This window comes from Danio aesculapii, chromosome 16 (genome assembly GCF_903798145.1).
Source record: "Danio aesculapii chromosome 16, fDanAes4.1, whole genome shotgun sequence".
Lineage (NCBI taxonomy): Eukaryota > Metazoa > Chordata > Actinopteri > Cypriniformes > Danionidae > Danio > Danio aesculapii.
In genome coordinates this window covers 43,242,329-43,265,940 of record NC_079450.1, presented here as the reverse complement: position 1 = coordinate 43,265,940, position 23,612 = coordinate 43,242,329, and the positions used below count along the sequence as shown (strand labels likewise).

At 35.9% G+C, this 23,612-nt stretch overlaps 1 long non-coding RNA gene across 1 annotated transcript; it reads left to right on the top strand.

The window, feature by feature from the left end:
• Window positions 1-18,810: 18,810 nt before the first annotated feature.
• On the top strand, window positions 18,811-19,712 carry LOC130242762 (uncharacterized). The gene is made up of 3 exons (XR_008839087.1): window positions 18,811-18,887; window positions 19,187-19,374; window positions 19,472-19,712. It is a non-coding gene; the product is annotated as an uncharacterized LOC130242762 (long non-coding RNA).
• The last annotated feature ends 3,900 nt before the right edge of the window (window positions 19,713-23,612 follow it).

Genomic DNA, 23,612 nt, shown 5'->3' with positions numbered 1-23,612 from the left:
CAGCAGGTCTCGGTGATAAGGTAAAAGGTGTTTGTCTGCTGTAATAAACAACGGTATTTTCCAGAGAGATCTGTGAAAACAAACAGCGGGTTGTTCCGCGATATCCTTTTGAAGTTGAAAAGTGACCTGCGGTCCTGGCATCTCTGAGCACAAACATAGACCTCTAGCACCATCTAGTGGATACTCGACAAATATGTATTTATCTATTTTTATTTATTTATTTTGTTTAACCCGATTAAATGATATTGAAATGATTGATATTTAGCATGGTCTGAATAACAAACGTTTATATTACGTCAATGTACATTCAATAGTCTAAAACACCGTATTAGTTACAATAATCATATTAGATCTTTTATCCAAACACAACTGATATTTTAATTAAAATTACAAGACATTTATAACATCATTAAAACAGTAATATTACAATTAAAACTGTTTCTGGATATTTATTTATAGATTTTCCGGTTACAATAATAGATATTATCAATGTTTTTATATTTCATGCATATATAGTTAAATGTTTCGTTAAAGATATGTATATATCCAGCTTATTTCATTACGATATACATGGTTTTAACGATACTCATTAATAAATCAAATAATTTATAAACTACCTGGTCATATAAAGGTTGTTTATATTTCTATTTTACTATTTTCTATATATATATATACATATGTGTGTTTCTTAAAGTAAGACTTTCATGCCTTTTTTATTGCTCCTTATCGTTCTCTGGCACCTGGTTCAACCCCCCATCTTTTCTTACTTAAATACGACGGTCATTACGAGGGTCACCCCACAAAATCTATTCATCTGGACAACACGCGGTCGAAGTAAATCGTCTCCTTGATCAACTCCTCTACAATACTCTTTTTAGGAGATATGGCTTGTCGTAAGTAAAATACTATTATCATGTAATTCAATATTTTTGTAATACTTCGTCGGCCAAACTGCATCCTGCAATATTTTCAATCTATCAGCTTTTATGTTACAGAATTAAATTCTACAGAGACTGCTGCTTTTGATGCCATCAACCAATACTGTGAGTAAATATTATTTTATATGGTTATTTTACATGTTTTATAATCGTTTGTTTTTAATTCATACATTTCTGCTTTATCACGTAGTGCATCCTCGGCCCACTGCTGATAACCTGAGTCAAGAAGGTAAATATTTTATTTAAATGAATTAATCTTGGTCCATTGTTACAGTGCGTGGATTCGAACCTGGATTGAAAATGCACGTGGCTCGGAGACGAGCGCTTTACATACAGGCCACAGCATTTGGACGTATAATCAGTGCTCTTTAATGTCTGTAGAAGGGCTCTGCTTAATAATAATAATAAATAATCTGTTATTAATAAATTATTTTCACTTTTCTGATTTAGATCTAATTGAGGTTATTGATTTAACCATAGAGGATGAACAAGAAGCGTCCGAGGTGGTTCAAGCATCATCGGTGAGCTCCACGCGACCGGAAAAATAAGCCTTGATTACACCCCTGTTTTAAACAAGAGACGGATAATTTATACACGCGTACAGGAACAGCAAACTGAATACGACGGTGGTGATGAAGACGAAGTGGATTTAGGTAATGTATCATCTTGTTTTATACGGTTTAAAGTTATGTCGTTTATTACTGGTGATTTGCGTGTGCGTCTACGCGGATGTCCCAAGCGTACACAGCCGTACACGTATGTTTCGTGCACGAACACTCTGAATGCTTAATTTATTAGCTTAATTTTTATTTGCTAATATGTACTAATATCTGTTTCTTCTGTAGTTCCGCGGTCGCCAGCTACCAGCCCGCTTGGACCTAATGAAAGTAGTTTTGAGATTCATCAACGTGAGTGTTTTATTTTATCGAATGTAAAATTACATTAAACAGTTAATGTTGTTTATACATTTTTGTTAATTTAAAATAAATTACTTAAAAGTAATATAATGTATTGTTTATATTTTACTTACTACTAGTTTCTAAACAATATATTAATAACATTACTTTTTTAATGCTGTTTCAGAAATGACCTCAGAACTCTGGAGTGATAACGGTGGATCCGCCGATGGCTATGACTCAACGCTGGGTGGCGATAGTAGTCCTGCATATACCCCTCAACAGCCATTAGAAGGAGAAGAAGAAGAACACGTGTTGGAAGAGGACCCAGATGTAAACAAAGAAAACACAGCCGGTGTTTTTAGCCAGCACGCTGCACAGGCTGTACAAACATTCTCCAACGGCATTGACGAATCCCGCTGTTATGATCTAATTCTACAGTATCTGGACCGAAATGAGGTAAAAATTAATCAGATATCCGAATATGTTGTAAGCCAGTTGCGAACTATAGATGAACAGCAGAGGGCCACCATTGAGAAACTGACTGAAGTCCAGAATATACTGTGCAAGTGTGAACACGATTGCCACATCTTGAGTTCGATGGTTTGTTCAATTAAAAATTCGCTGGTACATAAATGATTCCTGAATAAGAATGGTTGGTTTTATCTCCCCATTGTTAGATTTTTAGATGTTAGATAAATGAGAACATTATGTTAGGTGATTTAGTTAAAGATTTTTGATCAATCCTATTAAGTTTTTATTTCTTCTTGTCAATTGACTTGCGTGTTTACCGATAGAGTTTTACATATTAAACTTGTATTCAATTATGTTTAATTTGTTTTTGATTTTACATTTTAAAAAGATGTATTCGATTTAGTATATTTCTATCTGAGTTTTACATTTAAAAATTGTATTTGGTTTAATACTGTTTCGGCTATACATTTAAAAATTATTTGATTTTTTTTTTTAATTATTTGATTTTGAAAAATTATTTGATTTTTTTAAAATTATTTGATTCTATTTAAGTTTTTACATTGAAAAATTGTATTTGGTTTGTTTAATACTGTTTCGGCTATACATTTAAAAATTATTTGATTTTGTATATTTCTATTTAAGTTTTTACATTGAAAAATTGTATTTGGTTTGTTTAATACTGTTTCACCTATACATTTAAATAATTATGTGATTTTGCTTAATTCTGTTTGTGTTTTACATTTTAAAACGGTCTGCAATATTATTTTATGCTGCTTGAGTTATACATTTTTAAAAATTTATTCAATATTGTTTAATTCTGTCCATTCATACTTTGTATTTCTGTCCATTCATACTTTGTATTTCTGTACAATTATCATGTTATTCCATTACTGTTATTGTCACTAATGTATTTCTAATAAAATAGATCTAGTTTGTTTCTATTTTCATATGAAAAAATAAAACAATAAATAAATAATAAAACAAGATTAATATAGAAATAATATAACAATAAAGTATACCTAAAAATAAATTAAATAAATAAAACAAGAGAGGTATACAACCATAAATAAAATAAAGAAAATACCAACAAATTAAAGTACAGTCATAGCTAAGATAAAATAAAAGTAAAATAATCAATAAAAGCAAAGAATAAATAAAAAAAATAAAAGTATTCATTAAAAATAAAACTTAGATATAAAATATTAATAAAACTAGAATAAACTTAACTATAAATAATCAATAAAATAAATACTTTCAAAATAAATAACTAAAATAAAATAAATCTAAAAATAAAGTAAAGAATAAAAATAAGTGTATTCATTAAAAATAAAAGTTAGAAATAAAATATTAATAAAACTAAAATAAAACTAAAAAAAATAATAATAATAATAATTGTATCCATTGAAAAATAAAAGTTAGAAATAAAATATTAATAAAACCAAAACAAATTTAACTATAAATGATCAAAAAAAGAAATAATTTCAAAATAAAAAATAAATAAAATAAATCTAAAAATAAAGGATAAAAAGTATTCGTTAAAAATAAAAGTTAGAAATAAAATATTAATAAAACTAAAACAAATTTAACTACAAATAATACTTTCAAAATAAAACAAAAAAATAAACTGAAAGGTTAAATAAATAGCAAAGTAAAATATTCAATAAAAGAATTCATTAAATTACAAAAAAGTCAAATAATCATTAAAAATTCAAAAATAGGAATCAAGTAAATAAAATAACTGTAATGGGTAACGTAAATTCCACGGATGATACACACAAAAACCAGCCAGATCAATCATTATCAGTTACAACACAAAGACCTATCGAGACGCATACAACTATATTCTTAGACGATTTCCAGTTGAATTCTAGAGACGATGCGTTTAACATCAATCCTATTTTACAAAGTCCAAATATAGATGTCATGGATCAGGAAAATGAATTAAATTTGACAGAATACGCCCGATTGCTATTATCTAGCGAACAGACCGGTGGTGCACTAACTCAGGATGCTAACAGCAGGCCGTCAGATATCCCGATTGACTATGATCAACCAACGACTAGTAGTGTGATAGATAAAACAACGCATCCGTCAGTTGACGATCATCTGCAACCATCAACATCCGATATTGTTGATCCTTTAGGTCAACGACATATCGACATTGATACATTGTTGCGAGAGGGTGGTGATGCAAACGAATATCATGTTTTACCAAGACCTCGTTTCAACAGCGTGTCGTTGCGTAGGTCTTTGAATATGAGAGAAATAAGATCTCAGGATTTAGCGACGTACCACATACGTTTACATGAAACCATGGATGACATAGTGTCATTCGCTAGACATATTGGTGGTGATGGTAGTGTTATCAATTTATGCCTTAGATCCCCGGCTCTGAAATCCGATGTAAATGCTGTTTTAACACAGAGTAATAATTATGACGTCAATCTTTTTACAGACCAAATTGTAAATATTCTACAGAGCGATAACCAGTTAGCAGCTAACGATGTTATCGAGATTGAAGCAGATGTTGTAATGAACAGACTAGGAGGTGGTCGACCTCGTCGTAAACTTACTGATTTGGCATTTGATCAGGTAATCAAAAGAAAAAAGACGAGCTTATTCATACCTACAAACATATCAAACAAACTATGCTTCTCTATATGTCTAGCACATTTTCTAGATCCTCAATTACCAGAGTGTGAATTAGAAAACCGTGCATCGATCATACACAATAAAGCTGGTCTTACTATCCAAGACGAGGTAGGCCTTCACGACATAGCTAGATTTGAACGACTGTTTGATATAAAAATAGTAGTTTTTTATAGGACTAATGCGGGTGTGTTACAAACCTACGTAAATAACAGAACGCCACACCTTAAAACGGTGTTCCTTTATTTACAAGATGATCATTACTACATGATTCTTAATTTGAAGTCTTTTATAGGTGCCAGCTATGTATGTGAATTCTGCTATAAAGGGTTTGCGTACCTTAGACACCATCAATGCGATTACGTCTGCAACGTCTGTTTCGACAGCGAATGTTACAAATATCCTAAAAAAACCATCCATTGCCCCGATTGTTTGCGTTATTGCAAATCGTCTTTCTGCTACGATGCTCATAAGAAACCCGTGCTTGAAAGAGAAAAAGTACCTTGTGACGTTATAAAATACTGCAAGGATTGTGGTAGACGTTACGAAAAGTATAAGTCTCAGCACAAATGCGCCCCGATCCGATGCGATGCATGTCATGAAGAACTTACCGACGCTGGGATACATAATTGTTTCATTAACCCTGAAATAATTAAAATCCCTCAGAATAAATATATTTTTTATGATTTTAAGACCCGTTATGAAAACGGGAGACACGTGGCTAATTTTGTCTGCGCGATGACATTTCACGGTGCACGATTTGTAGCCGCAGGAACTGACTGTGTGGAAAAAATGATCACACATTTCAGAAAACCCAAATACAAAGGCTACTGTTTCATAGCTCATAATGCGTCCAGATTTGATTTGTTTCTAATTCTTGAATATTTCTGCAAGGCAGGACTTCAAATGGACATCATCATGCAAGGATGCAAATTAATATTCATGTTTGATGATACGTTTAAACATCGTTACATCGATAGCATATCCTTCATACCGATGGCTCTGTCCAAGATGCCCTCTGCATTAAATCTCACTACGACAGAAAAAGGTTACTTTCCGCATCATTTCAATAGAGAAGAAAACGAGAACTATGTCGGTCCAATCTCAGACAAAAAGTTCTATGGTTATGACAACCTATCTGAAAAAGATCAGGCAAAGTTCGATGCATGGTACACCACTGCTTCACAATCGGTCTTTAACTTTAAGGAGCAGTTGTACCACTATGGTGAAAATGACGTTATCTTACTACGCGAGGCGTGTATGAAATATCGAGAATCCTTCATAGAGTGTACTCAAATTGATCCGTTCAGTTACACGACTCTTGCAAGTTGTTGTATGGGTGTCTTCAAAACTCATTATCTCAGATACGACACGGTGGCTCTAACCCATAATAATGCGTACATTCACCAAAATAAGACATTCTCAAGCGTATCGATCGAATGGCTGGAATATGTAAAAAAGTCTAGAAACGTTGATGTCCACCATGCTCTGAATCATGGTGAAATGCAAATCGGTACATTTTTCTTAGACGGGTACTATGAACAGGCCGGATCCAGGTATGCTCTCGAATTTAACGGTTGTTTTCACCACGGTCATCATTGCCAGTATGAACCCCACAGACTGAACCCGCTCTCGGCTATCCCATATGGCTTTTTGGTGGTCGCACGAATGCTTACAAGTTGTATCACAAAGTGGCCGATGGGGAGAAAATTAGCTACCTTGATTTTACATCTCTATACCCGTACTGCCAATTAAAAAAGAGCTACCCTATAGGACACCCGGAAATAATTTTCAATGATTTTCAACCGATTGAAAATTATTACGGTCTTATCAAAGCCACTGTGTATCCGCCACGTAAATTACTACATCCGGTCCTCCCTTACAGATGCGGCGGTAAACTCATGTTCCCCTTATGCAGAACCTGCGCACATACTGAACACCAGACATCAAGCTGTGGTCACACGGATGATGAGAGGGCTCTTTCTGGGTGTTGGGTCAGTATTGAACTTTTAAAAGCGATAGAGAAAGGTTATGTTGTAGCCAAAGTCGATGAAGTTTGGAATTTTCCTGAAAGGACGGACATGTTGTTTAGCGAATACGTTAAAACGTTTTTACGTTTGAAACAACAAGCGTCTGGCTACCCTTCAAACGTCGTCACCGATGCTGAAAAAGAGTCTTATATCCGCGAGTACTACGAGAAAGAGGGGATTCAACTTGACCCCACAATGATTTGTCATAACCCCGCCCAGCGGTCCATAAACAAGCTGTTGTTAAATTCGTTGTGGGGGAGGTTCTCCATGCGCGAGAACTTGCCGTGCACAAGGCTTGTGCATGACCCTGAAGATTTCACCAGGATCGTTTTTGGTACAACCGATAATTTGAAATATTTCACATTCGTCTCGTATGATGTAGCGCTCGTCCAGTATCAACTACCTCAAGACACTCCTAGTACTACTCGCGACATTAATGTGTTCATAGGGGCGTTCACAACAACGTTTGCCAGGTTGGAATTGTACAATCTGATGGACAAACTTGGCGATCGTGTGTTATACTCTGACACAGATAGCGTTATTTTTGTATCTAAGGACGGCGACTGGATGCTGCCTCTTGGTGATCATTTGGGAGAGCTGACGGATGAAATAGGTGACGGTGATTATATTACTGAGTTTTGTTCCAGCGGTCCCAAATCAAACAGGTACCGTACCGCCGCCGGTAAGGTTTGCATGAAAGCTAAGGGTATAACTCTGAATGCTAAAAATTCCCAAGCAATAAGATTAGACACATTGATTGGTCTGGTTGAAGGGTATGTGACATCAGGTGATGACACCCAATACATTTTAGCTCAAGCTGACAACATTGTCAGGAATAAAAAACACCTCACGCTGCACAACAAATCAGTCGTTAAAAAGTTCAAGGTGGTGTATAACAAACGTAGACTTTTACCGGATTACACAACTCTGCCTTATGGCTTTTAATTCAATGTACAGAGGAATGCGTGAAGCGGTTGATTTTGATTTCAGGCTTCAACATCCGTTTTCATGTGTTATAAGTGGACCATCCAATTCTGGAAAGTAAAGTCTTTTTTGTAAAAATGCTTTTGGAAAATGCTGTAAATACGGTTTAAAAAAAAATTGATAATGTTCTTTTTTTGTATGACTGTTGGCAGCCTTTGTATGATGAATTGCTGAAATTGTATGACATTAAATTTATTGAAGGTATACCTCAGAGTCTGAATGATGATTATTTACTACCATGTGATAAAACAAACTTGTTAATTATCGACGATATGATGAAAGAAGCTAGTGGAAATTCAGAGATTGAAAAAGTCTTCACACAATACGTCCACCATCGTAATCTCTCTGCAATTCTTATCGTACAAAATTTGTTTGTTCAAGGCAAATCCAGCAGAACCATCAGTTTAAACACAAATTTTTTAATTTTGTTTAAAAATCTACGTGATGCAAATCAAGTAGCGGTGTTGGGTCGCCAGATGTATCCTGGTAACACAAAATATTTTAAGGAATCCTACCAAGATGCCGTCAAGAGTCCTTTCGGGTATCTCATGATAGACTATAAAGCCAAAACTCCGGAGCAATTTCGTCTCAGAACAGGATTGTTTTCAGATCACCAGGTGGTCTATCTCCAGAAAAAAAGAAGAGCGTAATAACGAACCATGTCCGCGAGGTTATGTAAGCATCTACCTGTATTAAAAATGTTACATAAATCTAGTCCAAAACAAAGACGACTTATTCTACAGTCAGCGTCTGACGATCTCATTTTAGCGTTGTGTGAACTCGCTCTCAACATCTTATACGGAGTTATCCCAATCAACAGACAGCAATACAGAAAGTTGAAAAAGAAGAGGCAGGAGATAAAATTCCTTGCTAATAAAAAAATCGGTGGGTTTCTTTTACCGCTCCTAAGCGTCGCTGTGCCATTTATTTCAAGTTTGATCGCATCTAGACGAGAGTAAAGGATGGAGTATGCTGAGAAAATGTATCTCATACCGCAGAATCAGCTAGATAAAATGCAAACAACAAGCACTCGCGAGAACATTCAACAGGTCGTAGAAAACGATCTTGATACGGCTATAAGAAATATTTTACTCAGGACCGATTTGGATCAACGTGAAAAAGTTAAACATTACTCAAACATCTTAACCAGATATTTAACAATTGTTAAGCTAGGCGATCGTGAGAGTAGTGTTTTAACACTATCGCTACCACCATCAGAACATGATCATAAAGTTAACTCAGTCTAGATGCATGCTGAAGACAAGTTGAAAGATGATGTGACATCTGAAGTTCTATAGAACGTACCGACGAGACGTGTAAAAAATAGCAGATATATATTAGACAAAATGTCTAAGGCTAAAGATCTCAGCTCCTGGTCCGAGTCTGGTGAGTTTGTGTTTAAGGGAAAAACCATACCTGGTTCACACATGCTCGATTTAATAAACAACGTTACAGCACCGCAGCAAGTACGAGATGACAGAAGACCTAAAGGTTGGACAGAGTTTCTTCAAGCATGCGCTGAATTAAACATTCCTTTTTCGACTGTACCAAACCAACAAGTTAGAAGCAAGATTATTACTTTAAAAAACAATCCTATTGACGACGCTCAGCAGACTCCTAAAAAGGGTCGTAAAAAAAGAAAACCGCATCAGAGGACACAATTGGCAGATCAGGACATGTTTAATTCACAGACTCGCCATAGTGGTCGATGGTTGGATTATTAATGTCAACATGTTTCGTGATCTTTAAATATTTTTATGTTTGTGTATCACATTCTTGAAATAAAATTCAACAAAACAGATGATGGTTGTGGTTTTTTATTTGTCATTAAAAACATTCATGCATCATGGAAGAGTTACAAGTCTGAACACAATGGGTACACAAATACATGTTATCACTGCAAACATTAGAATTTATTTTTTTTTACAAAAAGTTCAACCATTTTGTCATTTTTAACATAATTTTCACTATACATATTCATCACATGGTTATAGTCACGACCCCTAGACAGATGATACAAGAAAAAAACACAGTGATGACCACATACATTTGACATAAAATCCTGCACACGTTTTGTAGAATATCTTGTCACTGTAGTATTTGTCATTAAAAACTTATTGATGGTCATTGGAAATCCTTCACTGTCCGGTTTGTTGCCAAAACTGTCAAAAAAACATCCGATACCATCTCGCGATAAATAAACAGCAAGCCAGTGTTCACCCGGCATGTCGGAAGGGTGTGTGTTAATAATAACCATAGTTGGTAAGTTTGTTAACGGTCTTTCAGGTAGTTGATCAGATGGTAGAGTTCCAAGAAAATGTGTGTTACACGTAATTTTATCCATGATAGCGTTTAGCTGTATGGTGTTCATAACCGATTAATAGTAATCAACCAGAATCTGCCTTCGATTAGACACCTCAATGATGCTGTCAAACACTGAGTAGATGATAAGGTTGATGGTATGCGGTAATGCTTGTCTGAAACGGACTTCGAGTCTGATATTTCCAGACTTGATAAGCGATACGTGTTGACCACAGTCTTCGTCCGGTGAAAGGTTGAATGCATACAGGGAATATCCCCTGGCAAATTCAGATCTGTTGATAGACAGAGCGTGGTTTTTAAGATGCCTGCCGGTAGCTGTTACGAGTTGATAAAATTCTCGCACCACAGAGCCGTCTGTAAAATTTGGCTGTAGAGGTTTAGCAGGAATTTGTTGCCCATCGACGTAGATGGCCAAGAACTCCAAATCGTAATGTTTGAACGAGAAGGGGTTTTTATCATAAGAACCGGTAAAGGCGTCGTTATCGGTCATCCCCAAGACGATTGATTTTGGTAGAGTACCCAAAAATTGATTTTCCTGATTTGAAACTCGGGCTCCTTGTGGTATGGAGAAATTTTTCAGGCAGACCCTGTCAATCGGATACTTTGCATTGGTGGACAGTAAGGCCTGAGCATGGGCCAGCCGCACGTTCGGTGCGACTGTCACTTTCTTGACAAATAGGGATGCAGACACAATCTTTAATTTTTAGGCTACGTCATCACTCCTCATCAGACAGAACTCGTCTTTACCTCTGATCATGCGTATTTTTATATCGACGCCATTGAGCATTAATTTTTCTTGAAAGAAAATATCGCTGTGAATAGGTGCCATCAGATCGACAATCTTGCTCTTGGTTGTGTATGATGCCCTTTTCGTCAACCCCTGGTTATTGCCAGCTGGATCTTTGTCGTCCATATGACCGGCCGTGTCTTTGATAAAAAGACCTGCAGAGAATGACGATTCCAGCGTGTCTTTGCTGTAGTTGATGAGACTCTCGATGATACATCTGTACGGGTGGGTGCTCGAACTTACGTCGACTTGTGAGAAAATTGTGGCAGCAGGGTAATTGATTAAACCAACTTTTACAGGATCTGCTATTTCACCGCCATTAGGCTTTGTGATTTTAAGTCTTAGATGCATCAATGTGTTATTTAGATCGATGTATTCCTCCCCGGACCCTGCTATAAAAAACTCCAAAGGCGACGAATCCGAGATGGCCGACAGAGGAGGTTCCTCCACATACATATTCTTCTCTATAGATGTCTGTGTTAAAGGTACTGTAAATAAGTCAAGCTCCGACTTAATACACTCTCCGGACATGCGGTGCAGTAGCGCCATGTTAGAAAATGGTGTTTATGTTTCTCTTAGCGCCTTTGTTTCGTCTCACAGTCTTCCTATGCTTCCTGCGTGTAAGTGTCGTTTTCTTGACTGTGCGCTTTTTCTTTATAGGACGACCACGCCTCCTGACTCCTGGTGGTTTAGACAATCTCTTACGGGCCATAACCATGAGCCCTGAACCGTCTTGTTGTCTATCGTCACGAGCTCTTGACAGCACGTTTGAAATAACGTCCGATGCTATGTTTTTCGCAGCCGTTTTCAAGTGAGGTTTAGCGATGTTGAACCCTGTTTTTAAAAACGGGACCGCCATCCTAAACAGACCTCTGAATAGTCCACCCAGGCCTGACCCGTACATGACGGCACAGCCTGCATATCCGGGGAGCCCGCCTCCGGCTTGATTTTGGTAGTAGTTGACATAATCGTTGATTTCGCCACGGTGTGTATTGTAATAAGACATTTTAAAGTCCCGAATGTCTCGCTGGTCTAAAGTGTAGTTTCACAATAACTTTACCGTAAGCAAATCTGACCTCGCGATTTTGATCGTCCTTTATTTCTATGTTTATGTCTGTGATGATCGATTTGTTGACCGATGCGTAATGCTGTTTGTCGTATCTGACACTGACGATATCGTTGTTTTCACCGGTTATATGTACGCATCTTAAAAGGGGGACGTATGAATCACCAACTGATTGGTAGTCGATGATGTCGGAGTAGACATATAATGTGTAGAAACCTCCATTGATGTCAGCTTGATGGGGTGCATATGTGCTGACGGTCTTAGTAAAATCTGCTTTTTCATGGTAGGCTGAATGACCTAGGCTCTCTCCAGGTTTCACTCCTAATACGGCCCCTAGTTTCTCATAGAAACCTATAGATACGCTAGGTTTTGCCACCAAATGAATTTTATTTTTTAATTTATCGTAAAACAATGTCCCTGATGGTTTGATAGCATCATTTATAATTTTGATCACGGTTGGTATATCCTTGTAGTACCCTCCGGGTATTCGAACCCGCCTCGAAACAAAGAAACCAGGTAGATCTTTAAGTACTTTTGTTTCTAGTTTTTTTTCTCTCTTCATTATCAGGGTCGGGGTATGTGTTTAGGTTGAACATGCCGTCATCGTCAGTAATGTTATACCAGCTTCTAGGATATTCAATTTCAGCAAGACCCACTTCCCAATCACCTTTCAGGTGTATAGTTTTAGACAAATTAGTCATATAACTAGATATACGATTTTCAGGATATACAGATAAAGAAGCGTTACACGGGAGCGTAACGTAGAAACCGTTGTTATCCATAGCTAGATTGTACAATAATAAACAGCATAGAAAAAGAAACGGGTAATTTAAGGTTTTTGCAAATCCATCAGAGCTTTTTTGTCTATATAACTATTAAATTTCGAGGGCCATCCTAACCATTTCACTAAAACAAGTGTAGACCGTCCTTGTTTTTTCTCACCTAAAATCTTTTCCACTTTGAACGATTTGTTTTTATTCACCCATATTTTCTGTATCTCTTGCTCATAAAAAACTCCTTCGATAACATCACCGTTATAATCTTTGAGCCTGTAGACGGGTGGTTGGCGTGGAATACACTCAGAAACTGTAAAGAATTCTTCGGTGTAGTTCTGTTCGTAACCTTTGGCAAACGGACCTCTCACTTTGGAAATCCTAACTACGTCGCCAATGGTATATTTGAACACTGGTTTCTGAATCTTTATGTTACCGTAAGAGTTTTGAAACACCGTAGCTTCGTTTTCCTTGCAGACATCAACGGGTCTCATCTTAATAGTCTTGTGATAGCTGTTGTTGTAGCCTGTCATAATATCTTGTAAGACATCGATGTATCGCTGGGAATTAGTAGCAGTTAGAAAACGCCACATTCTACTTTTTAATGTTCTATTAAAACGTTCCACAACGCTGGCCTTTAAATCAGTAGCCGTTGCAAAATGATTAATATCATGTTTTTTCATAAGATCTTGAAAATGTTTGTTGAAAAATTCCTTCCCCTGGTCAGTCTGCAACTTCCGTGGAATGCGACCCTCCTCGTGTATAGACTCGAATGCTTTAGTAACTTCGACTCCACTCTTATTCTTCAACACCCGACTCCACGCATACTTGCTGAATACATCTATACAAGTCAGCATGAATTTATTATCGTCGTTTTCCGTAGAATAGGCTGACATATCGACGAGGTCGGCTTGATACTGAGTATCAACGCCATATACCACTACTCTATTTCGTTTGTATTTTAATGGTGCTGTTTTATGTAAAGTGTAAGCATCTTCCCCGGCCAACCAGGCTGATACCTGTTTATCGCTTAAACAGACTCCACTCTCCTTAAACACGGCATCTTTTAAGCGTTTTTTACCGCCTAAAGCACCGGGGCTTGATGGATCATAATAAACATTCTTCATTAAATCAGACATGCTTCTGTTTTGCCAGCTCTCAAAGAATAACGCAAACATTGTTTGTACGAGTCTTTTTATTTAAAGCATGAAAACATACATGACATGAAATCAGAAAATGATTACATAACGATTTTACAAACTGTCTAGGTAGCATAGAAATTGTACACAAGATGACATGTCTTTATCTAGAATGTAAGTGACCAAAGATTCAACAATTTCAGATATGTCATCAACATCATTTTTTGCAATCAGCGATATACATACATCCGCCACATAGGTAGACATACAGAGGACATCACCGACTCCGAACTGCTCAGATACTTCAGACATAGCATCTAGAACTCTTCTAATCATAAAACACGTTGGTTTCGGTACCGTTAACACAAACATTAATCATATTGTCCCATGAATTATTCTCACAACCTTCATTTCATTCTTGAAATTTGCCACCCTTCTGGACCGAGATAATCGGTCAACATTCGTAGCTTCATTAATGACTTTACATAAAAGGCCATTTAACTGATTTTTGTAGTACTCTTTTAAAAAGCTTTCAAGTATCTTACTAGGTTTACATGTATTACCCATTGTGGAGTTTCAGCCAATTCGAGGTCTAACCACTGCGGTGCCGATTTTCTCACAGGAGTCGTCCAGAATCTTGGTCCTGATGTCTTCCAATCTTGCGACGATGAACGGTTCGCTCCTCAATTCATGTAGAATGCCCAGGACAGTCCCGTGGATCATCTGAGGCTGCGACTTTAAGCCAACACGCATCATGGCCTGTGACACAGCCGTGTGGAACTCTGGTTTGATCAGCTTATTGACGAGTGTTCCAAAGTGTGTGTCGAAGTAGAATGGTGATGGTTCAAACAGACAAGTGTGTTGCACCTGGCTGGGGTGGTCGATAGCACAACCATCGCATTCCTTTTTCAGCTGCTCATCGATGAGGTGCTGCATGAGCACTGTGATCAGAGCTTTTATGATCTTGAAACCGGAACTGCAGAAACACCCATCCGTGACGTCAAACTTTGCATGATCATCTTTTTTGTACTTGTTGGTCAGGTATGTCAGGTTACGGTATCCTAGTTCGGTGCAGAATTTATCCAGCCAGTTTTTTTCATCGTTGTTTGGTTCAGAAGATTTGAATATCTCAAAGCATGGTAAGTCGCGGTCTAATGCAGAAGTTCCGAATTTCGGAAAGCACAGTAAGGCGTTGTCATCAGGAGGATCCAAATTGGTATCCTCGGGTCTGAAGATGGCAAATTCTGAAGAGAGTTGTTGAGACATGCTGTATTACTGTGCTGGTCACTTGCCGATTAGGACTTTTTATGCTCGTAGTAGATGGGTGGAGATAGTTGCGAATGATCCCTCCCACGCCGTACAGACCTCTGGGGGTGAAACAGCTGAACTTTAATATTTCTGTATCGATCATTCAAATCACACCATTTGAACAATTGGTTTATTGATCCAAAAATGTCACCCATCTTGTCGACATCTCTCCAGAGGATGGGAAGAACCATTTCATATCGTTCGTTATGCTCGTCAGCATGTATTATTCCGGAACGCTCACGAAGCTTTGTCTTGTCATCACATAAGAATATGTAGATGCAGTCTTCAGGGTTCTTTTCACAGTTGTTTCCAACCACTCGAAACCGATTGTTTGGTCTTTCAGAATCCCATTCTGCGATAAACAATGGCTCCTGTTTAGAATTACGGACATCTGGCCAGACATGTTTGTAGAATAAGAACCAGTCTTTAACCGTTAGGACCAGACAAGGATCCTCCAGAGCATGCGGTTCTCCAGATTCTGTTATGTACAAGGTAACAGACCGCTGCTTTTTGTCAAATAAGTCATGAAAAATGAGCTCGCTGGGCATAGCAAACTCATTTTTCATGTATCGTTTATTTTCGTGAAGAAAATTTGTCAGTTTCATGCTGGCAATCCTTTTTCTAGGGGCCATCATAACCCTTCTCATTAGATGGTCACCGGATTTTTCTTCCATAGAGATAGGGTTACCGTTTAAGTCGGTATTGATCTCGTCGCACCAAATCTGACCGGGTCTGCTAGCGCTTACTTCGAAGGCCGACATGGCTTTGACATAACAGTCACCGTGTTACTAGGTCTATATATATATTTATATACACATAGAGCGATACCATCTACAGATGACACACCCCACGTTCTGGCAGTTGTATGTCGTGTCAGCAATTTCCTATCATTATTTAACATTAGGACAAAGATTGACTCATCATTCTATCGTTCTGAAGCATCTGACTGGTTGTGGTCTAACGACCAACAATTTTTCCTTATCTCCTAACACCATATAGGAAATATGTTGTAACAGTCATCATATATGTCTTCTATCTTTCACAAGCAGTCTTCAACCGTCTTCAAATTACCAAGACCCAGCCCAACACCCGTACCAGAGACACACACACACACACACACACACACACACACACAGAGCCAGTATGGTCATACCAGAGCGCAGGCAAGACCACATGGGAGATACTAATAGTTTATTAATTATATTAAAATATAATATAATATATTAGTATAACATAATAGTGTATAATAGTATATAATTATAATAGTTTATTGCAATAATTAAAATACATATAATGTAGTACAATAATTAAAATATAATATAATGTATTACAATAATTAAAATATAATATAATGTATTACAATATTTAAAATATAATATAATGTAGTACAATAATTAAAATATGGTTTTAATAACGGTTGAAATATTTTATTTCATTTGATTAAAATCTAATTAATAATATTATAATATCTATTTTTTAATTAATATTACAATTAAGAATTAATTACAGAAATTAATAATAATTTAATTAAACTGATAAGAATATAAATACCGGCATTATTATTTAATTACCGGAATTATAATTTAATTACCGGAATTATAATTTAATAACAGGAATTATTCATTTAATTAAACTGATAAGAATCTAGTTACCGGAATTATTATTTTAATTAAACTGATAAGAATCTAATTACCGGAATTATTAAATGTATATTAAAAAGGGGCGGGGCTTAAACCGGAAGTCCCGCCCAAAAGGGGCGTGGCCATCATCAATCAAATTTCTTGACACATGCCGCCCCATATTCCTCTCTCTGATGGCCAATACAATTGAAAACAAGCTACAGGAATATTTTCATTGAGGTTATCTCAAACTGTTGGGTAACACTTAATAAAAACTGCATACTATAAATTATTAAGCATTAACAAATGGTTAACTTATTACTTTATTATTTGTTTAGCATTAAATCTACATTAATAGACATAGTTAAGCAGTTTATAAATACAATTACAAATGCTAGCTGTATTCTTGAATTAATAGCACCTCTATGATGTGCTTGCTTGTTTTTTTGTATTTGTTAATTATTTGTTTCATTTTATTATTTTTGTTTCATTACAAAATTAAGTATTACTTAAGCAAATGAATGACAGTGATTAAAACAAAACAATAAAAAATAAAACTTTACAAAATCAAATAAAAAACAAATCTTTGCAATCTAAAGATAAAATTACTGTACACTTTAAACCACAGCATAACATTAAAAAATGTTTTATCATATTGCGAAATAGTGATATTTTGATGTTTAATCAAATTTAATTTTTAAAATGTAGAGTAATTTTATTCTTACTTAAAAATAGCAAAGATTTTTTTTTCATTTGATACTAAGCCTTGTCATTTATAACTATTTGTTAATTCTTAAGAAATTATTCATAGTATGTAGCTATTTAATTACCAAATACACTGACTATTAGGCTCTCTTTTTCAAGATGCATATTACGATCCAACAAGGGAGATCCCTGCCTGAATTGAAGAGATGCTGTATGACACAGTACACATGCTGTATGATACAGTACACAGGCTGTACTGATATATTTTGACTGCATTCCTATAGGCTGTACTGATATATTTTGACTGCATTCCTATAGGCTTTACTGGTGTATTTTGCCTATGTTCCTATAGGCTGTACTGGTGTATTTTGCCTATGTTCCTATAGGCTGTACTGGTATATTTTGCCTACGTTCCTATAGGCTGTACTGATATTCTCAGCCTGCGTTCTTATCCTTTTCTTTTCTTTTTTTGTAGAATCTTGCACAACAAATTGATCCTGGAAACTGGACTGAGAAGACTGGGCATGAAGTTGCTGTGACTAAACAAATGGCTATTTCAAACAAATATTACTACAAGAGATAGACAGTGGCTTTCATCTGTATCTTTTTTTGTTACTTTTAGGGCTTGCCACGCCAGAGCTGTGGTAATGAATGTGGGGTTTTTATGCTTATGTTAAGGTCTAAGCTTTTTAACTAAGTATAAACAAGCCTTTGTCAACACTGTGAATAAAAGCTTTTCCATCTTTTCTATTGCAGTATACCCTTTGCTCTGTGACCGGTGTGGCAATTGAATTCCAGGAAGTAAGTTTGTTTAAAGCAGCAGTGTCCAAGTGGTCCTGGAGGTCCGGTGTCCTGCAGATTTTAGCTCCAACTTGCCTCAACACACCTGTAAAGATGTTTCTAGAAAGCCTAGCAAGAGCTTGATTAGCTAGCCCAGACGTGTTTGATTGTGGTTGGAACTAAAATTTCCATTACACTGGCCCTCCAGGACTAAGTTTGGACACCCCTGATTTAGAGAAAATGTTAGAAAAAAATTCTCATTTTAAATGTTTGTTTGCATACTCTTCATCTTGAAGAAAATGGATACATCATGAATTAAAGATTTTCCCCATCACTTTGGCGCATCTTTCAGATGGACATGCCTTTAATTCGAAAGTGGTGGTGTCTTCTTCTGATGGAACGCTTCAAAATAGAAGGGTATGGCACCTCTGTAACACTTGAAAAATTTCATGTGCTGTTTTCCAATTTATATATATATATATATATATATATATATATATATATATATATATATATATATATATATATATATATATATATGTTATCATATGTGTTTGCTGGATAATGTATAATAAAGTATAATGACTGTCATCGTCATCTTAAGATAAATAGGAAATATTTGCAATAGTTGTTTCATGCTATATGCTGCTGTAAGGTAATGTAGTGTAGGGAAAAGCTATGCAGTATTTTAGATTAATCTTGTTATTTTTAATCAGCGGTTTGCCTTCTGGACCGATGAGGCCAGAAACTTGCTCCAAGGAAAACTTCAGCCAGTGTACAAGGTGCCAAAAAAGTGTGCTATCTCTGAGGAAATCCCACTTCACATTCAGGCTGTTCCAAAACAGAGGAAAAAAGAATTGTCGACTTTATTGTAAAGTTAAAGGGGTCTGAGGAGCATTTGATGGTACTTCACCGATCTTCACATTTATCCATCTTGGTCTTTAGTGGAATACGTTTCTCTAAATAATTTTTATAATTTTTATACCATTGTTTGCCCATAGGATGTACTCAACGGGAAGCCCTCTAAGTGGTTGCGTAAGCAAGCATCTTTCCAGGTGCTTGTCTACATAGACAGTGAGGAAGAGCAAGATATCCCTTTGCTTATCTTAAAGACGTACTTCACAGGACACCAACAAAACTGAGGTTTACAGATGAAGTGCAGCTTATCTGTGATGTTCTTTTTCCAGAGTGGTTTCATCTGTAAACCTCAGTACTAATGTGTCCACTTTTCATTTCATATTACTTTTGCATATTTTAATAGTAGCGTGCTAAAATCATGGAAGTACAGTGTTTTTTACTGTACGGTCATATTAGAAAATTTTTAGCGCGCTATTATTAAAATATGCAACAGTAATATTATATGAAAAGTGGACACGGTAGTACCAGGACATGTAGAATAATAATCTGGCGGAGATGGCAGAAAACTATTTGATTTTATATTTTTATGATTTTTCTAATATGACTCTTCAGTAAAAAGTCAGTATTTTACATTATTTTGGTATGTTATTATTTAAATGTGATTGAAGTAGGGAAAATGAACATTCGTACAAAAATTTTTTTTTTTCATTAATTTAGCAACATTCCACATGAAAAAGGGGAACATTTTTACAGAAAAACACAAATAAACCAACAAAACAGTCATAATTACACAGTAAACTCCTAAATAGTAAGTTGTGAATATGAAAAGGAATGTGAATAGTCATGACAGCCGAGTAATGACTTTAATACTATTAATTTTGTTTTAAACTCGCAAATAAAACACAATTACAGCAAAACAAAGAAATAATAGCATAGCCTACATGCAAATTCATGATTATTATACCCAAATATGAACAAAAGTGACGATTTTTTATTATCCCTCTTTTGTATTCATTTACGCGAATAAAAGTGAAACAAGATTATAAAACTGCAGCGCATTAAACACACGCGTCTTTAATCTACCGCAAAACACAGAGTAGACGCACAATACAATTTAAAGCACAGATAGCGTGACCGTCTCTCTCGGAACTGTAGATGGCGTGACCGCAGTCACATACTGACGTCCTCTTTATAATATAATTTCCAAAAAATATTATTCACAAATTCTAAATCGGGAAATCATATTAACAGCCAACGGCTATCAAAGTAGCCTACACCATTGTTCACGGTCAATTAAACAGCGCTAATGTTGTTTTCAAGTCTAACTTGTCATTTCATACAGAATATTCAAAATAGCGTGGCAAACAATATAAGGACTGTGTCATCAGTTGTAACCTAACAAATGTGCGAATATAAAATCAGCTTTTTCAGTTTGGTAAATGCAGTCTATCACATGAAGTTTATTGATATCAAAGATATGAACAAAATATAAATTTGTTTGGCATTTACTTCTATGAATTAAATCCATTCAATGGATTGTTCTCTAATTTACATATGTTACTCTGATAATGTTACTGTTAAATATGTGCAATATAAAACGTTTGATTTCTAACCTATTGATTTGTACTACCTCCTGTTTGCAGATTCCTGTCTTTGATATATTCGTCCCTACAATTCTTGAGGAGTACATTTGCTTTACTTCAGTACTTTCCCTCTTTTTGTTTTGATTTATTTATTTATTTTGCTCTTAATTATTTTGTACATTTTTGTTTACAACTTTTTATTTTTAATTTAATTCATAACCCAACGGCTCTTTTAAGAGCCATTTCCCCTTGCAAATATGCATAAAACCGTGCTATGCAAGGATGAATGTGAGCAGTATTTAAAAAACTGCAGTGACAAGTGCCCATTCTGCTCATACACTAGTATGCCACAAATTATGCTTTATCACATCAAAAATCATTTACAGTGGGCAGTACAACATCATGGTGAGTTTAAAGGTTTTGCTTTCAACACTTTAGTCTAATTTGTTGTCAAACTAGCCAAAATTGCAAATTGTATTTACATTTGCATTCTTATTTGTAATTATTATTATTATTATTATTATATTAAGGCTCAGGCAAACTTCATTTTCTACTTAACATGAACCATCATACTTCATAAATCTTGGGTCTTTGTTGCTCAAATAATATAAAATGTGCTTGTCATTCAACTGTCCAAAGGCCAGAGTGAGACACAAGTAAGGTTTATTGTACATAATTTAAAAAATATATATGTTTTTTTTTTATTCTATTTCAGATTTCACAATTGTAAAATGTGGTTTAAAATGTAGAGAAAAATCCCACTTTCACTGCTGCTATTGTTCACTGATTGTGTTAACTCGGGCAAATTTACTAAACCACATTGCCAGCCAGCATTCCCCATCAACCCATCCTCAGTCATCAGCTGTGCTGCAGATCAAGCCTGAGTCATCATCTGTCCAGGATTCACAACCTCAGTCATCGTCTACCCAGCGGACACAGCCACAGGTGACCTCTGCCATGCAGGCACAGCCTCAGTCATCTGCCCAGCAGACACAGCCCCAGGTGACACCAGTCAGGCAGGCACAGCCTCAAGGAAGGGAGTCCTGCGAGCATTCTACTCCACCATCGACTTCCCAGGATACTGCTCAGCAGATTGCCACTTTAATGCTGGAGGGGAATTCCCCTATGAAAATGTTTAATTATTTTTGTTTATTAAAGACAATCAAAAAACTGCTGTCTCTTAAATTATTATTACTTTCTTGGTAACTTGTCAGTCTTCCTGCTGTACATCTGTGTACACGCGCGCGCGCGCGCACACACACACATACATATATATATATATATATATATATATATATATATATATATATATATATATATATATATTAGGCAGCACTAATCATAGTTCAATCGTGGTACTTGTAGAAAAATTAAATGTGGCCAAAAAACAATTATCACTAGTACTTTTGCAAAAGTAAAACTAGTTAATTTCTGTAAGTGTAATCTTTCGGGAATCCTTTTAATGAGTAATATTTTTGCAGGAGAAATACTATTGAAATTCACCTAACCGTTTTCTTGAATGAAATTCATGATTTGATAATATTTGTAATTTACATTAAAACATTTAGCAGGAATAACCGCTTTTGTGTATTTTATTAACAATAAAAACTGTTTTCGAGAAGTGGTAAATGCATTTCCTGTTTACTGACACGACGTAGTGGCATCGACGTTATTACGTCTCCACTAACCAATGAAATTACAAGTGGGCGGGACTGCATGTGCAGCCCCGCCCCGATTTCCACTAACCAATGAAATTACTGGTGGGCGGGACTGCATGTGCAGCCCTGCCCCATATTCAGCCCCACCCCAATCTGCGGGCTGCAGATGGGTATAGTTGCTCCAAGGACTGCGCTCACCAAAAGCATGATGGGAAACGACTGGCTGATGGGACAGCTTAATGCTCATTGGATGAGACTGACAAATTACAAATTATTCTCTATCTTGTTTTTACTAAGCTTTATACCTAGCTTTGTTAAATACCTTTTTTTTCAATGATAATCTAAAAAAAGTCATAAAGAGCATTACATATGGTTATTTATTTAGATTTACAAGCAAACAAAAACAAAACACATCTTTGTAAAAACATAACTTGACCTAATATAACAAAATGTTACTAATAAATCATTGGGATGTGCATGGGCTGTATTTTCTTATCTTTTATTTTCTCTTAGTTTAAAGTTCTGTTTGTTGTCATTTTTACTTTTTTATGTTTGTGTGAGTTTTGTATTGTAATTTTTATGCAACATAATTCCATGAAAGTCAATTCAATACATACATATATGCATGCATACATACAAAGGTAATCAGACTGTTATGCCTCATCTTTGTGTGGTTTCATAAGAGAAGTGAAAGAGGTGTAGTAAACAAAACACACACACACACACACACACACACACACACACACACACACGCACACACACACACACACACGCACGCACACACACACACACACACACACACACACACACACACACACACACACACACATGTATGTGAAGTCAAAAGTCATGTTTAATAGACCCGGAACATTTTCACAGTATTTCCTACAGTCTAATAGTTTTTATTCTAGAGAAAGTCTTGGGCTGTCTATTTTAGTCTGGCTGGAGTAATAGCAGTTTATATAGGCCTAATATGCATGACAATAAAATAAACCCCTTAAAAATTTCTTTATGTTAAACAAACATTTGTCATGATTTCTCAC